Here is a 16,572-nt window from a genome sequence, read left to right on the forward strand (position 1 = left end):
TAGGACCTATATACTGGAAGGAGGGAGTAGAAATTCACCCGAGGACACAAATGTGATTTTTCAACCAACTTTGGTGCACGGGAGCATGTGCTTGCAGTTCAAATTTGAATTATGCACATTAAATGACCAGAAACTCAATTAATGTGTAAATAAGGCCAAATGAAGCTGGAATACTTCGAAAATTTAACAGGGCACTCATGTAGTTGTATGTTGCCTTTGTAAATAAACTCAAGGGGGCCAACATATATCGTTTCGCACTCAAAGGTGGCACGTCCCCTCTCAGAAACACGAGCCTTCTTGAGAGAAGCTTTGGTTTGCAAGAAGCTTATACCAAAATCTGTTCCTATTCGGTCAATTTTTTTACCACAACATGGTAGTACCATGACATGACATCCATGCCAAGTTTCATGATTTTCAAACGTGTTTTGGATTTACAAGAATTTTAAAACCAAGTTTCTCATTGTTCTCGGCCGAGCCACGATACCCAGATGTTTTAATTTTATTCTCATTTCTTGCATGGGACCTAGAAATTCACCCGAGGACACAAATGTGATTTTTCAACCAACTTTAGTGCACAAGAGCATGTGCTTGTAGTTCAAATTTGACTTATGCACATTAAATGACCAGAAACTCAATTAATGTATAAAAACGACAAACGAACCCGGAATAATTCCAAAATTTAACAGGGCACTAATGTAGTTCTATGTTGCCTTTATTAAGAAACTCAAGGGGGGGGGCAGCGTATATCATTTCACACTCAAAGGTGGCACGTTCCCTCTTAGAACCATGAGCTTCCAAATCGGCCCAATTTTTTACCACAACATGTTAGTGCCATGACATGACACCATGCCAAGTTTCATTATTTCCCAGGCGAGTTTTGGATTTACATGAATTTAAAATCAAAGTTTCTCGATGTTCTCGGCCGAGTCATGATGCCCAGATGTTTGAATTTCATTCTCATTTATTCCATGGGACCCATAAATTCAACCAAGGACACGCATGTGAATTTTCAACCCACTTTGGTGCACCGGAGCGTGTGCATGCAATTCATATTTAGATTATGCACATTAAAAGTCCAGAAGCTCAATTAATGTATAAAAAGGCCAAATGAACCCGAAATAATTCCAAAATTTAACAGGGCACTCATATAGTTCTATGTTGCCTCTATAAATAAAATCAGGTGGGAGGTAGCGTATATCGTTTCGCACACAAAGGTGACACGTTCCCTCTCGGAACCACGAGGCTTGTTGAGAGAATCTCTGGTTCTGCAAGAGGCTTATACCAAAACTTGTCCCAATTCAGCCAAAAATTATACGTATGAAAACAGGGTTTAGATTATCCCAAACATCTCGCTACCTAGACCAATAATGTACTATGATTTGAATTCAACATAAAATTGATACAAATATTTGAATTGGAGAGTGTATGGTACATGCAGTTCATAGTGAAATATGATTATTGCTATATGTATGTTTTTTGTTATCAAGATAATATTTAAATTATTGTATAACTTGACAACAATCGTATTCAAATAAGGAAAATTGATTCAAATTTAGTCCATATGGTAGACGACAATATATATGTTCACATGGTGGAGTAAAATGTTCATATATGATGGAAGATCAAAATGTACGACTACATCAATTATAAACCACAAGGTCACCTAACGATATATTCAAATTCAACATCACGTGGATTCAAAAATTGAAATTCGAGATCATGGCATCTGTAATCATATAAAAAGGGACATTACTCTTTCTTTGGTGGGAATTGATTTGTTTTTTGTTGTTGTTGAGGGAAGTGCGAATAGATTTGGTACTGTGCAGGGTAATCTTGTTCTCCTGATTTTTTGACATTTTTCTTGTAGTTTTTTCAATGGCATCTATAGAAATATAGTAAAAGGGGACATGACTCTATTGTGTCTTGTACGAATTGTTTTTTTACATGTTAAGTTTGTTCTGCCGAACAAGGAATTCGCACCTTGTTATCCCGAAATTTTCAAGCTCGAGTATCTTTTGTCTCACCTGCTTTGAAACTCCCGTTTCTTCAACCCGCGCCGCGCCTTGTTATCCCAAAATTTGGACGCGCGCGAGAACTCCCTCCCCATCCAAAATCGCTCCCGCAGCCCAGACACGCGAAATGCCCCTTCTACCCCTCAGCCGGAAATGAAGCTCCACGTCGCGGTGTCAAAACCGGTGGGGGTATGCTGGTAACTTACCCTACATTTCGGACAAGCGCGTCCCTAAGCTTGGCTCCCCCTCCCCCTTGGCCCCCCATTTATACACCGAGGCCGTCAAAACCCACGAAACCCCACGCTCCTCCGTCGGCCTCCCGACCGCCACCTAGCCGGAGACTCTTCCCCGACTATGTCGTCCACCACAACAGCTCGCTGTCCCTCATCCACCGCACCGGATGAGGATCCTTTGTCGATCTTGCCGTCCCGCCGGATCAGTAGCCCTGTCCTCCACCTCCAAGGAGCTGCCCCGACGTTCACCTCGTCTATCATGCCACCTCAATCCCCACAGTGCCGTCTTGACCCGCCCCACCGGAATCGCAGCACCCTCACCAATTCCTCCAATGAAGTCGAAGCCAACTCGGCGCCACCAAGGAGGTTCTGCACTCACCGCTACATTTTATCTTTTATTCGATATCACGGGGCTGCCGGTGCTCGATACCGAGTAGACATGGCGTGTCTCCATCGGCGACGCCGTCGCCGGCCACATCATCCACGACGTCTCTCCCCCATGTCGTTGCTTCCTCGGCAGTGACTTCCACAGCGGCACTAGCTGCAGCTGCTCTGGCTCTCGCTCGCGCTGTGGCTCTATTCTTGCTGTCGGTCGCACTGTTGCATTGCTCCTGCTTTCGTTCGTGCTGTTGCTCTGCTCTTGCTCTAGCTTGCGCTGCTGCTGCTGTTGCACGACCTCCGGCAGCTATAGGAGTTGCTGCTTTAGCACTCGCTCGCGGTGCTACTGCATGACTTGCTCTTTGCTAGTGCGTTCCCTGCTCGAGCGTCTACTGATTTAGATCACTACTTCTCTGCTACTAGTGCTCGAACGTCCTAAACATCTATTGCAATGCTCTGTTACTAGTTCAATCAGTTTCGACAGTAAAATTCAGTTTCGACTGTGAAGTTCATTTTCTTCAGTTAAGTTCGGAGTGAACAGTACTTACAGCATCTGTCGGAGCGGCCATGGCGCGGCTGATGTGTTTTACATCTAGCACTTTTTGGTGATGTATTTTACATCATCTATTGCAGATGATATTAGGGTCCCACTTTAGATTAACGTTGTATGTCTTGTCATGCTTCAGCCTCGTCGCCATACACCTTAGTGGAGCTGCTCCAACGATGGAACTGTCCATCACAGCGGAGCAGTACCCTCGGCGCCGTTTCCAGAGGCCTCGGATCATCTTCCACGCCTCCGACAGTCACACCAGCATCATCACCATCCTCCACGTCCAACCCAATGATGCTGAGGTCCACAAGGCTATGCCAAAGAGGTTGTACACTCGTCGCATCACTTTGTTTCTCCATTCCTCTATTCTTCCAATTCATGTGAGCCAAACACCCAGGTTGACTGAAATCCTATGTTTCCAAATGCTCTATTTTTCACGTGCATTCCTATCCTATTCCTGTGTTTTCCTGTCCTTGCATTTATAGAATCCTCCAATTCCAAGGAGCCCTTACAGATTTACTTCAATTTCAGATATGCATCAAAGAAAACTCTGTGAGTTATGTCCTGCTCCTGCTGTGCTGTCATCCACCCCACCTTAGGTGCACCATCGACAGAAGCATTCACTGCAGTAGAGATCCCCCTGCAGACTTCCTTTAGCCGCCTCAGATCATCTTCCCCGTTGCCGGCAGCCACGCCAACTGCTTTACCATCATCGACTGAGCAGATGCACCTGAGGACTACACAGTTTCGGAAGAGAGGTCACAGTCTTTCGTGCTTGCTTATGTTATACATCGGTTATTATTACCTGCTAGTTTATCGTTCAATCTTGAGTTTTGAATTGCCCATGGGTCTCATATCGAGCCAGCAACGAATAGTATCTATCTACTATCTGGTTCATCTGGGGTCTTCTATGTGGTTCATGTTGGGTGGGCAACAAACAATAGATGATCCATTGTCTATCTTTTTAAACTGAAGCTATAATCTACCTGCTATCATTAGTTTTGGATCCATCCACTCGTTTGCTACCATCAGTCTTGATTTTTGAATGCACCCCTTAGGCCTTACAAAATCTAACTATTTTTTTATTATGGATGTCAGATATTGTACACAATCATACTGAACATGTAGAGAAAAAGAGAAGACCGTTGCGTGTGAATATAATGTCATGCAGACGCCGCTCCATGGTGGGTGAAGTGGCCCCCCCTCCTGCATTTCTAGATTGTACTCCAGAGGAAGATAACTGTTCAGATGGAGATTCAAAAGGAGCCGACCACGCCTGTTTACCACCTGAGGTGTTTGCTCTAACTTGGCATGCTGATGTTGGTCATATCATGCATATGGCGCCTTGCATTTCTTACATTATACATCTATATGTCATCAGCTTAGTTTAGATATGCTTTGTGTGAATGCCACCTGTTTGGTTTCTATATCATACTCCCACCATTCCTAAATATTTGTCTTTTTAGAGATTTCAACAAGTGAATACATACGGAACAAAATGAGTGAATCTACACTCTAAAATATGTCTATATACATCCGTATGTGGTAGTCCATAAAAAGACAAATATTTAGGAACAGAGGGAGTATATGGGAATTATGCAATGCCATCTTCTTTAGCCAAGCATCATATACGTGAATCATGCAATGACATCCGGTTTAGCTAGTCATTGTATATGTGAATTTTATCGTGCCAAATTTTTCCATAATGTATTCCATTTGTCAACAATGTTTATACATTCATCTACTCTTCCTGTGCATCAGCCATTTAAGTCAGTCATGGGAAAATCTGAAGTGAAAACAAGGTCTTCTGAGCACTCGGTGCTACCTGTTGATGTAGATTTCTTGCCGGTTACAGATAGCTCCTCAGAAGAGGATTCAGAGAGAGATGACCAGTCGTATTCCCCCCCCCCCGAGGTGCATGCTCTAACTTGGATGGGTTATATTGCTCATATCATGCATATGGTGTCTTGCATTGACATGACATCTGCTTAGATTAGATATGATTTGTGTGAATGCCTCATGTTTGCTTTCTATATCAGATATGTGAATTATGCAATGCCATGTTTTTCAGCCAGTTATCATATATGTGAATTATGCACCGCCATGGAGCTAGGCATCATATATGTGAATTATCTCATGCCATCTTTTTTTCATTACGTATTCCATTTGTCGACAATCTGCGTATATTGAACTACTCTTCATGTGTATCAGCCATTTGAGCCGGTTATGGAAAAATCTGGAGTGAAAACAAGGTCTTCAGAGCAGGCAATGGTACCTGTTGAAGCATATATCTCGATGGTTACAGGGAGCTCCTCAGAGGAGGATTCAGAGACAGATGACCAGTCCTATATCCCACCTGAGGTGTATGCTCTAAGTTGCAATGTTTATATTTCTCATATGATGCATATGGTGTCTTGCATTGCTTAGTTTAGACATCATATGCACAATATTGAATTCTATCTGCTTAGTTTAGAGATCATACATGCGAGTGCCAGCTGCTTAGTATATGAATCAATTATGTCAATTATATCATGCCATCATGTATACTTAGACAACATGTATGTGAATTATTTCATCCCAACCTATTTTAGAAAGACATCATATAGTTTTGTCATGTCATCCTGTTTAGGTACTCATCATATGTTGAATTATGCCATTATATCCTGTTAAGTTATCCATCATATATCTGAAACTGTGTCATGCTATCCTGTTTAGTTAGGCATCATATATGTGAAATTGTGTCATGCTGTCCTGTTTGGTTAGACAACATATATGTGAATTACCACATCTGTCTATCATACAATGTCTGTACGTTCAATTTCTTTTCTTGTTTATCAGCCATTTGAATTGGAGGGGGTGATGGCAGTATCTAAGGGAGCAAAAACCCGTTCTTCACAAAAGACAGTGCTACCCGTCGATGCAGATAGAACCATGGTTGTACTGGCCCACAAACTAGCCCCACCACACATAATCGAGACTCTTCCAGATTGCACACTTACACCGTTGGGCAGAGAACCAGCTACAACCCATCTAACCGCAACCCCAGCGGATAGTAACCCACTTATAGTTGACAAAGCACCATGTCCACCACAGAGTACCCCCACACGAGCAGTTTGTAAAGCTACTGCAGTGCCCAAAGCACGAAGACCACCACAGCTAACCCAAACTCCATGTTTAAAGCAGAAGAGCAACTGTTCTCAGGTCAGATTCCGTAGCTATGGTCCATACTCCTTTGCTGTTGCATCACTGTATTTACTCATACCAACTACTTTCGAATTTGAAGGATCCAATTGAAACTCCAATGGCGCAACAGGTATGTTTTAAACCTATTTCTTTAACTGGATTGCTGTTCTAACTTCTTGCTCTATGTTGATTTCAGTTTAAGTTGTATAAACAGTTATGTTCTCATGTGATGCACATTACAAGTGCTGCCAATGCTGTGTAGTTTCTCACACTTATATTCTGTCTATGCTGTTGTGTCTTAAAAATATATGAGTTGAACTGTGTCTCTATCTTGATTAGGGAACATAAACTAGAATGATATGGACAATACAGTGACCATAGTACATAGATATATGTTTGTTTCATGCTGTTATCCTGTCCACCTTACTACTGAACCGGTTTACCAAAATGAGTTTCGTATACTACAAGCTAAACCTGTGATGTGTCTGCTTGTTTCTCTTGTAGTATGCAAACAGAATATTGGAGAAGAGCACCCCACTATGCAATGGTAGAGAAAGTAATGCAGATAAGGTTCAAGATAGTGAGACAACCCTGTTGGTCTCCAAGAAAGGTGATAAAAACGATCTTGTAGACAGTGAGAAAACCCCACAGTCCTGCGTTGATGTAGTGTTCGAGTTACTGGCCAGTACCGCTGGCACAAGCTCTTCGAACTCGCTGCCTGAATCACTTCGGCTTCTTCAGTCTCAGCTACAAGCTGAAAGGCATCAGTCAGCTATGCTGCGGCAAGAAGCCGAAGGACTGAGGAAGTCCCTGCAGAATTCAGATGCGTACTTTCTTGTGCAACAGCAAGCGCTGGAGGATTTAAGCGCCAAACAAGAGAAAGTTAATAAGCTTGCTAAGCATCTTGCCAGCATTATGGGTACCCAGGATATTGTTTCTTGAACTCTTCTGAAGTGGTTTCAGTTCTGGACTTGTTTTGCTGCGGCGTTTATATGCTGCTTTGTTCCCTATATTTGCACTGGTGGCGAACTTTGATGCCCAGTGGATGTAATATGTGTAATAGCCGTGATAGCCTAGCATAAGTTGCTTGCTTATTTATTTCCTTGTTGTCTTGTTTATTTGTTTGCTTGTAGTCAGTGCAGTTCTTTTTCCGCGGTTTGCTAGTGGCTACAATAACCTATTTTTTAAAACTAGGCCACAATAACCATGGGCTAATATTTACTGTAGTGACACTGGGCCTCCTACGGGCCATAGAAACAGTGGGCCTTCTATGGGCCGTAGAAACAGTAGGCCTTCTAAGGGCCGTAGAAACAATGGGCCTTCTATGGGTCGTATCATCAATGGGCCTTATACGGGTCATATGATCGATTAGCCAAACATGGGCCAATAACAGGCCGCACTATGGCCGTAAACGGGCTAGAGTTGGAATCGTCCGTTCATGGGCCGACCATAATGGGTCATCGTTAATAGGCCGTATTTGATGATGCTATGAAAACGGCCCAACGTATTAACGGACCACAAACAGGCCGACTGTAACCATAGGCTGAATTTGGCCCACAAGCAGAAAATGACAGTAACGGGCCGTAAGTAAACGAATGCTGGAAATGAGCCCAAGAATAAATGGGCTCTTTGAAGGCCAAAAGATAACATGGGCTAGAAATGGCCCAACGGAATAATGGGCCGTTAATGGGTATAAAGTGATACACTGTTCATTACGGGCCAGTTTCACCATGGGCCGTTAATGGGTGTAAAGTGATACACTGTTCATTACGGGCCAGTTTCACCACGGGCCGTTAATAGGCCAAGAGTTACATAGGGCCTCATATGGGCCGAAAAACGTCATGGGCCATACATGGGCCAGAAGTGAAAATGGGCTGGAATCATATTGGATGGCCCAGATGACGCTAATGGGCCTAATTCGGATAGGGCGTAATGGACCTTGGGTTGGCGGGCTATAAATTGGTTATATGCAAACATGCCGTTAACAGGCTTTCCATGGGCCGGCCCGCCACCTTTTGACCAAGTCAAATGGGCCGACCTTTTCACAGGAATGGGCCTCTGTTGGGCTGTGCCACGTGTCGACGTATCATAGGCGCCTTCTGTCCAATGAGTGGATGACATCTATCCCAACGATGAGCCAACACGTGTTTCCTCCAGTCAATGATGATTTTACACGTGGAAAATCCCCATTGGTCAGGGTTGTTAATGGGTTATCGGATCCAAAACTCGACCCGATAGCTTAACGGCGTTCCGTTACGGTGGATGCCACATGTCAGTCACCCTTGACGAAAGCACTTCTGTGACGCGCGATTTATCGTCATGGAAGTGCACACTTCCGTGATGATAATTTTGGTAATGTCATGGTACACTTCTACGATAGCACATGTATGACTATCTTGATTCTGTCATAAAATCATCATGGATGTACATGCATGACAAAAAACGCGACCTACTGTGACAAGCACGAATCATCATGGAAGTGTATTTTTTTGTAGTGTATGGGTTTTTAAATGATAGAGTAGTGATTTTGAGCCCAAGAATAACATCTTCGCGGCATCAGGACACGCATACGCACACATGGTGGCCTTTGGCCGCCGCCTATCCTCATAGGAGGGTTGCCCAATAATGCATGGAGTCCATAATATGTGTGTCTAGTTTCTAATCATGTGGTATCACCTCTGTCTGGTTGCCCATATATTTATATAATTCACCTGTTCTTACCTTCTGATTCATCTAGTACCTTCTAAGTGCTGTATTTACAAACTTTTTGCCACCGATCGTCTGACAATTGTTGGACATCCAATGACTCACAGCCTTCGGCTGTCCTTCACTACTCGGTTGTCCGGTCGCTGTGCAGAAATCATTCACAACCCACTTATTCCCCAGGCCTCGGACGTCCGAGGTTTTCCGGGCATCCGTCACCTGGAACTCACATTAGTCCCCAAATGTCCTATAGATGTCGGTCGTCTGGCAATATCCGCGGCCCATATAAATTTTGCAGACGGGATTCACCAGGCAGTTGCCCTATTTCCTTTCCACCCCTCCCCGCGTCTGTGGCTGCTGCTGCGCTGCCTGGGTGTTGATCTGCCACGCCGCCGCCTGGGAGCTACACCACCTAAGGGATTCCTCCCTCTCCGTTGATCTATCCCCCTCCTTCATCGATTTGGCTTGGTACTCCCTCCATTCGTTCCTCTGTTCCTCTCATTGTTTCGTATCCATGCCTAGTTGTGATCCCCTTTTTCTCTCTTGGATAATCTCTTCGGTGTGGTTCTCCCGATGATGCCAAAAATCAAACACACTACTCACAATAATATCGGGGGTGTCTCTGCTCACGGTAATTTTTGCTTGACCCGTTCCGTTGTTCATCTTTATGGTCTCCATTTCTAGCAGGGGCTCATTGTGAAAATCTCCCAAGTCCATGTCTTTTTTGTTTGAGATTCTCATCACGGTGGGTCTGATGACTCCCAAGAGCATCAACATCTGCGCAAGCGAGCTGGGAAACGTCCTGTGATCGAGGATACCACTTCTACTCTGGGCTCTGACTATGAAGAGGAGTTGGAATATGAGGAGCACCCTAAGTATGTGGCTATTCTAATCCGGCCTTTAGGTTCTCGATGGGCCACCTACATGCCTACACCTCCTGTGATACAGCCGAATGCGGATGGTCGACGCATATCTCTTGAGGCTCCTGAGCTTCATGGGCGTGCCCTCAAGGAATTCACCAAAGTGGCCAATCCTGCATATCCTAAGTTCCGTCGTGACGTTGATCAATTCGAGGTGTTTCAAGACTCTCTAGATCAACGTTTCCGCACCAATGTTCAGGCAGACATCTACACCTCTGTTGTCCTCCCAAAGGGACTCTCTCTACACCACTTCATTAACTTGGACCACATTCGGGCTCATCCCGTGAAGTACCTAGGTGCTATTGAACTCATTGAGTCATCCGGTCTTGCTGCTCCATTTGCATTTCAGCACGATTTTAACCATGCTGCTTTACATCAGTTTTATGCCACATGCTTCTTTGGTCCTAACAAGACTGTCACCCGGATGACCTCCAGACATTGGATTCAAGATCCATAAGGATGACCCAAACCATAAACCCAAAGCTCTTGAGGCTTTTAGCTATCTTCTTAAGGACCTGGATGATCTTTCTAAGGAGGATAAGATGAAGGACCTGAATCAAGTCTCTATTTGGAGATCTCCTTTCCACATCATTTATCAATGTGTCATTCACACCATCAATCCCAAGATGGGTGACAAGGGATCCTACAATAGTTATTGCATTGATCTCATGTCTCGCCTCTATGAGTCTCCCAAAGGGAAGATTAATGTTCCTCATTTTCTATGGCATGAAATCTGTCTTGCTAGCTTTCAGTACAAGCGGGCCTTCCCTCATGCTCCATTCATCCAGGCTCTCATAGAGAGTGTGGCTCCATTTCCTCTTGAGCGGACTCATGTGCATGAGAAGTGGATTATTCCTCCTCACATGGTGAACAATTGGGCTCCCAAGGGTTCCTCCAAGTCTGCCCCTGCTCATAGGTCTGCTGCTAGGTACCATCCTAGCACTTCTAACTCTGCATCTATTGGGTGTCTTGCCCATTTTCTCGGGAAGGGCCACTCTGGCATGATAAAGGCTTTTACCTTCCACTTCACACAAAACCATGATGTTGTCACCCGCATCATCACCTCCAAGAATGCCTTGATGTCTCGTCTGTGTGTCTCTGGGCTACCGATGTGAGTGATGATGAGCGTCTTCCGGCGGCTCCTCCTTCAGATTTTGGCTTTCCTTCTAGGCCTGAGTGGGCTGATTTCTTCGACGAGGCTGGTGGTAGTGGAGCTCATGCCGATGATGATGATGATCTGTGACTTTTTCTCTGGTCCTCTTTGTCCCTTTTGGGTACTTGATGCAAAGGGGTAGAACTAGTTATTGTTCTATCTATCTTAGGTCTTGTTTTGCTATGTTGAACCAACCATGTTATGGTATTCATGTCTGTTGAACCATTATGTTTTTAAGTGGGTGTATGACTTTACCTACAACTTTATGTATGAGGAGATATTATGATATTATGCTTTCATGGGTTCCTTCATGATTAGATGCCTTTTTTGTGTTAGCTTTGCATATCCAAAAACATTTTGCTCATATGATTATAATGGTTATTACTGTGAGAGGGAGCTCTCCATATTTATGCATCTAGGCTTTTAAATGCTCTTCGACAAATCTGTCCTAAGTATAGAACAATCTTATCATTTTTACTATGTGTATATTGTCATCAACTACAAAAAAGGGGGAGAATGAAAGTGCAATCATTCCCTAAATCATATTTTGATGTAGATGACAATCTACACATAGGGGACTAACATGTTTGTCAAGTGTATCTCAGGTTTAGTCCCTTCAGGATCCTGTCTGTGTGGAGCATGACTATAGAAAATACATATTTCTCAAGAATGAAGAAACAACACTACTAGCTTACGCTCTTTATGTTTATTCTTTAGTATAAGGATCCCGCACTTTTAAGAGGGGAACATGGGGTCTCGCGAAGGACTTGCTCAGTAATCATCCTCCCATTTGATCATCTGGTCTCTGTCACTCATAGACGATCAATACCTATCAGACGACCGGTACCCACCGGACGTCCGTTACTTCTTACACAGAGCCAAAACGTCAAATTTCTGGTCTTCTCCAGAAACCTGGTCTATCATGAACAGAGCCAAAACGTTAGTCTTCCAGTCCCTGTCAGACGACCGACGTACACCAGAAATCTGCTACTCCTATCCCAAGCCAAACTGTCGGATGACCGGTCTTTTCCAGACATCCAGTACCATTCAAAAAAAGAATATCTGTCGCACGTCCGGTATTGTGTCGGCTGTCCAGTATCTCCCAAGATGTTGGATGACAGGTATGCCTCGGACGTCCAACAACTGCTGCACTCAAGTGGCTCCAACAGCCACTTATTGAGGGATACTATAAATGCCTCTCACCTATCCTGTGGGAGCTTTGACCATTCACTTTGAACATCCCCAAGAACACATTTCACTCTCCCTCACACACTCATACACCAAATCTTAGATCCCAAAGGTATTTGAGAGAATTAGTGAGAAGTTGTCCAGTCAAGTGATAAATCCACTCCTTCCCCCTCTTTGCACCAAAGGAATTCATGATTTGAGCAAGTCTTGAGCTTTTCCCCATTGTTCTTGTTACTCTTGCAGGTTGTAGACTCCTAGGCGGTAGGAGTACTCCGGCTAGGAATTGTTCATTGTGATTACCCCCGGAAAGTTTGTGAGGGTTTGGAGACCAACCCAAGGTCTACCACTATTGGTTGGGAATCGCCTTCGTGGTGATATCTCAAAGAGAGTATAGGGTGAGCCTTCGTGGTGTTGGTGTGCCTTCGTGGTAACACACACTGAGGGAGTTCTGGATTAGGGGGTGTTCGGATAGCTGAACTATACATTCGGCCGGACTCCTGGACTACAAAGATACAAGATTGAAGACTCTGTCCCGCATCCGGGGGGGACTTTCCTTGGCATGGAAGGCAAGCTTGGCGATACGGATATGAAGATCTCCTACCATTGTAACCGACTCTATGTAACCCTAACCCTATCCGGTGTCTATATAAGCCGGAGGGTTTTAGTCCATAGGACGACATACACATCAACGATCATACCATAGGCTAGCTTCTAGGGTTTAGCCTCTTCGATCTCATGGTAGATCTACTCTTGTACTACCCATATCATCAATATTAATCAAGCAGGACGTAGGGCTTTACCTCCATCGAGAGGGCCCGAACTTGGGTAAAACATTGTGTCCCTTGTCTCCTGTTACCATCCGGCCTAGACACATAGTTCGGGACCCCCTACCCGCGATCCGCCGGTTTTGACACCGACATTGGTGCTTTCATTGAGAGTTCCTCTGTGTCGTCGCCATTAGGAAGGATGCCTCGCCCCGTCTTTAAAGACGGCACCGTTGCTAAGGGAGCTTTGGCTGTCGGCTAAACCCTCCAGTTAGGTGGCTTTCTTATGACCGCCTGTTCGACTTCTGCGCCGACGATGACCTCTCGAGTCATCGAAAACAATCTTTATTTCTACTCGGAACTCGCCGACCAGTTAGATCCAATAGAGCTTTCCTCCATAAACGAGCTCTTGGATCGCTTCACCGCCCTGGGAGTCGCTACGGATTACGACCAGATTGGGCCTAAAACCGATCTGAGAGAGATTAACTCTCCCCAAGTCACCCATCACGTTGTCGTGGTAGAGGGACAGTGCGGCGACCCCTCATCTATCTTAAGGACTCGCTACGTCCGGACTCCCGATCCCTCCGAGCCGGATACCCACGAAGGGGAGGATATCACTCAAGACCTGAACTTAGAGTCAGGCGACGGGCTGGATTCATTAGACAACATCCAGGAATCCAAATTGTTGAGTTCAGAAATTCCTCAGCCTCTGAGCCTTAGATGGGGTGAGGCTTCGGATTTAATTCCACCCACCCACCCCAACATATGCGATCTATCCAAAATCAGGCAAGACCCCGACGAAACAGTACATCATTACTGGGCCAGTTTCCTCTTAGTTAAGAACAGGCTAAGGGACCGCCGTGAGGAAGATGCAATCTAAATCTTCTGCGAAAATTGCATGGACAAGGGAATACTCAATGCCATAAGTCGCCGTGATATTACACGCTTCACTAACTTGGCGTCCATTGTACGAAATTACTATGCGATGGAAAGCACCTAGAAAACCAAAATAAAATTTTGGGACAATCCGGCCCTGAATATAAACCCAGTCCGAAATAAAAGGGTGCATCATCACCAATCACCCGGGTCAAGCACTAAAAAACAAAAACCCTCTACAGGGCATGGAACCGTACTGGAAGGATGGCTTAATGGACCCTGTAAAATTCACAGTACAGAGGACGCCACACCAACTCACAGCCTCAGAGCATGTTGGATACTCCGGTAGGTGGCCAAAATTGGCGAAAATCTCCTAATTTCGGAGGCCACAGAAAGCCACCCGAGAGACACCAATACAGTATTAACAGTCTTCGAGACATTTGCATCAAATAATATGCGAAAAAGGAAACTCCGCAGCCTTGCCGAAGTCTACCAAGTAGCAACAATAAACCCATGGAATGACACAGCTATTACCTTTAACGCAAGTGATGAACCTAAATTCCGAACAGCCCGAGCACCAGCCGCATTGGTCCTCAGTCCAATAGTGGACGGCTTTCGTCTTACCAAGGTACTCATGGACGGCGGCAGCGGATTGAACCTCATTTACGAGGAGACTCTTCAAAAAATGGAAATAGACTGGAACCACATTGAGCGAAGTAGCACAACCTTTCAAGGAATAATCCCCAGTCGGGAAGCGCGCTGTACAGGAAAAATCACGCTAGATGTGGTGTTCGGCACGCCAGATAATTACAGGTCCGAAGAGGTCATGTTCCAGGTGGCTCCGTTCAGCAGCGGTTATCACGCTCTGCTAGGGCGGGAAGCATTTACAATCTTCCAAGCAATACCCCATTACGGGTACATGAAGTTCAAGATGCCCGGGCCTAACGGGATCATCACTCTCGCTAGTGATCCGGACATAGCACTCCGCGCCGAAAACAAGACAGCCGCACTGGCCCTTGAGGCACTATCCGAAGCCCTAGCGGCTGAGGAGCTAACTGCGCTGCGCTCTACGGTGAACAGGGATGATGTGGTACTCGACAAAAGATCCAAGTCCACCTCCTTTAAACCGGCAGATGAAATAGTCAAATTCCAAGTCCATCCAACGGACCCCAATAAAATAGCTTCCATTAGGGCACAGTTAAACCCTGATGTCGACGCCGCATTGCAAGAGTTCCTATGAGAGAACTAGGACATTTTCGCCTGGCACCCTTCAGACATGCCAGGAATCCCATGTAGGCTAGCTGAGCACAGCTTAAATATCCAAGCAGGATTCAAACGTGTCAAACAGGCTCTTCGGCCTTTTTCCGAACCTAAGAGATAGGCCATGGGAGAGGAGCTAGCAAAGCTATTGGAGGCCGGATTCATCAGAGATATAAAACATCCGGACTGGCTAGCAAACCTGGTGATGGTACCAAAGAAGGACAAATCCTGGCGCCTGTGTGTTGATTTTAAAGACCTTAACAAGGCTTGCCCAAAGGATCCCTTCCCCCTCCCCCGCATCGACCAAATTATCGACGCTACCGCAGGACATAATTCATTGTGTTTCCTCGACGCATATTCTGGCTACCATCAAATCAAGATGGCAGAACCAAACCAAGCCGCAACAGCATTTATCACACCATACGGGCCATTCTGCTTCAACACGACGCCCTTCGGGCTCAAAAATGCCGGCACAACATATCAGCGCATGATTCAGACATGTCTAGCAAGCCAGATCGGCAAAACAGTGGAGGCATATGTAGATGATGTGGTCGTCAAAAAAAGACATGTTGAATCTCTAGTAGACGATTTGAGGCTCACATTTGATAACCTCCGAACATACGACATCAAGCTCAACCCGGAAAAATGTGTTTTCGGCGTTCCAGCCGGAAAGCTCTTGGGCTTCATTGTATCCGATAGAGGAATTGAAGCAAATCTAGCCAAGATCCGAGCTCTGTCGCAACTGGATATCCCAAAGGACCTCAAACAAATACAAAAGTTAACCGGATGCGTGGCGGCTCTAAGCCGCTTTATCTCCCGCTTGGGAGAAAAAGCCCTACCCCTTTACCGCCTCCTTCGATGCACCGAACACCTCAAATGGACAGATGCAGCCATGGCTGGACTCGACGAAATAAAAGCCATACTGGCAACAAACCCAGTCCTGGCCGTGCCAAACATTGGCGAACCAATGCTATTATACATTGCAGCAACACATCAGGTTGTAAGCGCAGTGCTCGTCGTCGAACGAGAAGCGGACGGACACAAATTCCCTCTTCAAAAGCCGGTCTACTATGTGTACACCGTCCTGACTCCCTGCAAATCACGGTACCCACATTATCAAATGATTGCGTACGCGGTATTCATGGCGTCCTGAAAGCTACGACACTACTTTCAAGAGTGTTCAATAACAGTAGCCTCGGAAGTACCACTTAACGATATTATAAACAACCGTGATGCAAAGGGCCGGATTGCAAAATGGGCCATTGAGCTCCTCCCATTCGACATAACTTACAAGCCACGACGAGCCATCAAGTCGCAAGTCTTGGCCGACTTCGTCGCAGAATGGACGGAGG

The sequence above is a fragment of the Triticum aestivum genome, chromosome 4A, assembly GCF_018294505.1.
Source record: "Triticum aestivum cultivar Chinese Spring chromosome 4A, IWGSC CS RefSeq v2.1, whole genome shotgun sequence".
NCBI classification, from domain to species: domain Eukaryota; kingdom Viridiplantae; phylum Streptophyta; class Magnoliopsida; order Poales; family Poaceae; genus Triticum; species Triticum aestivum.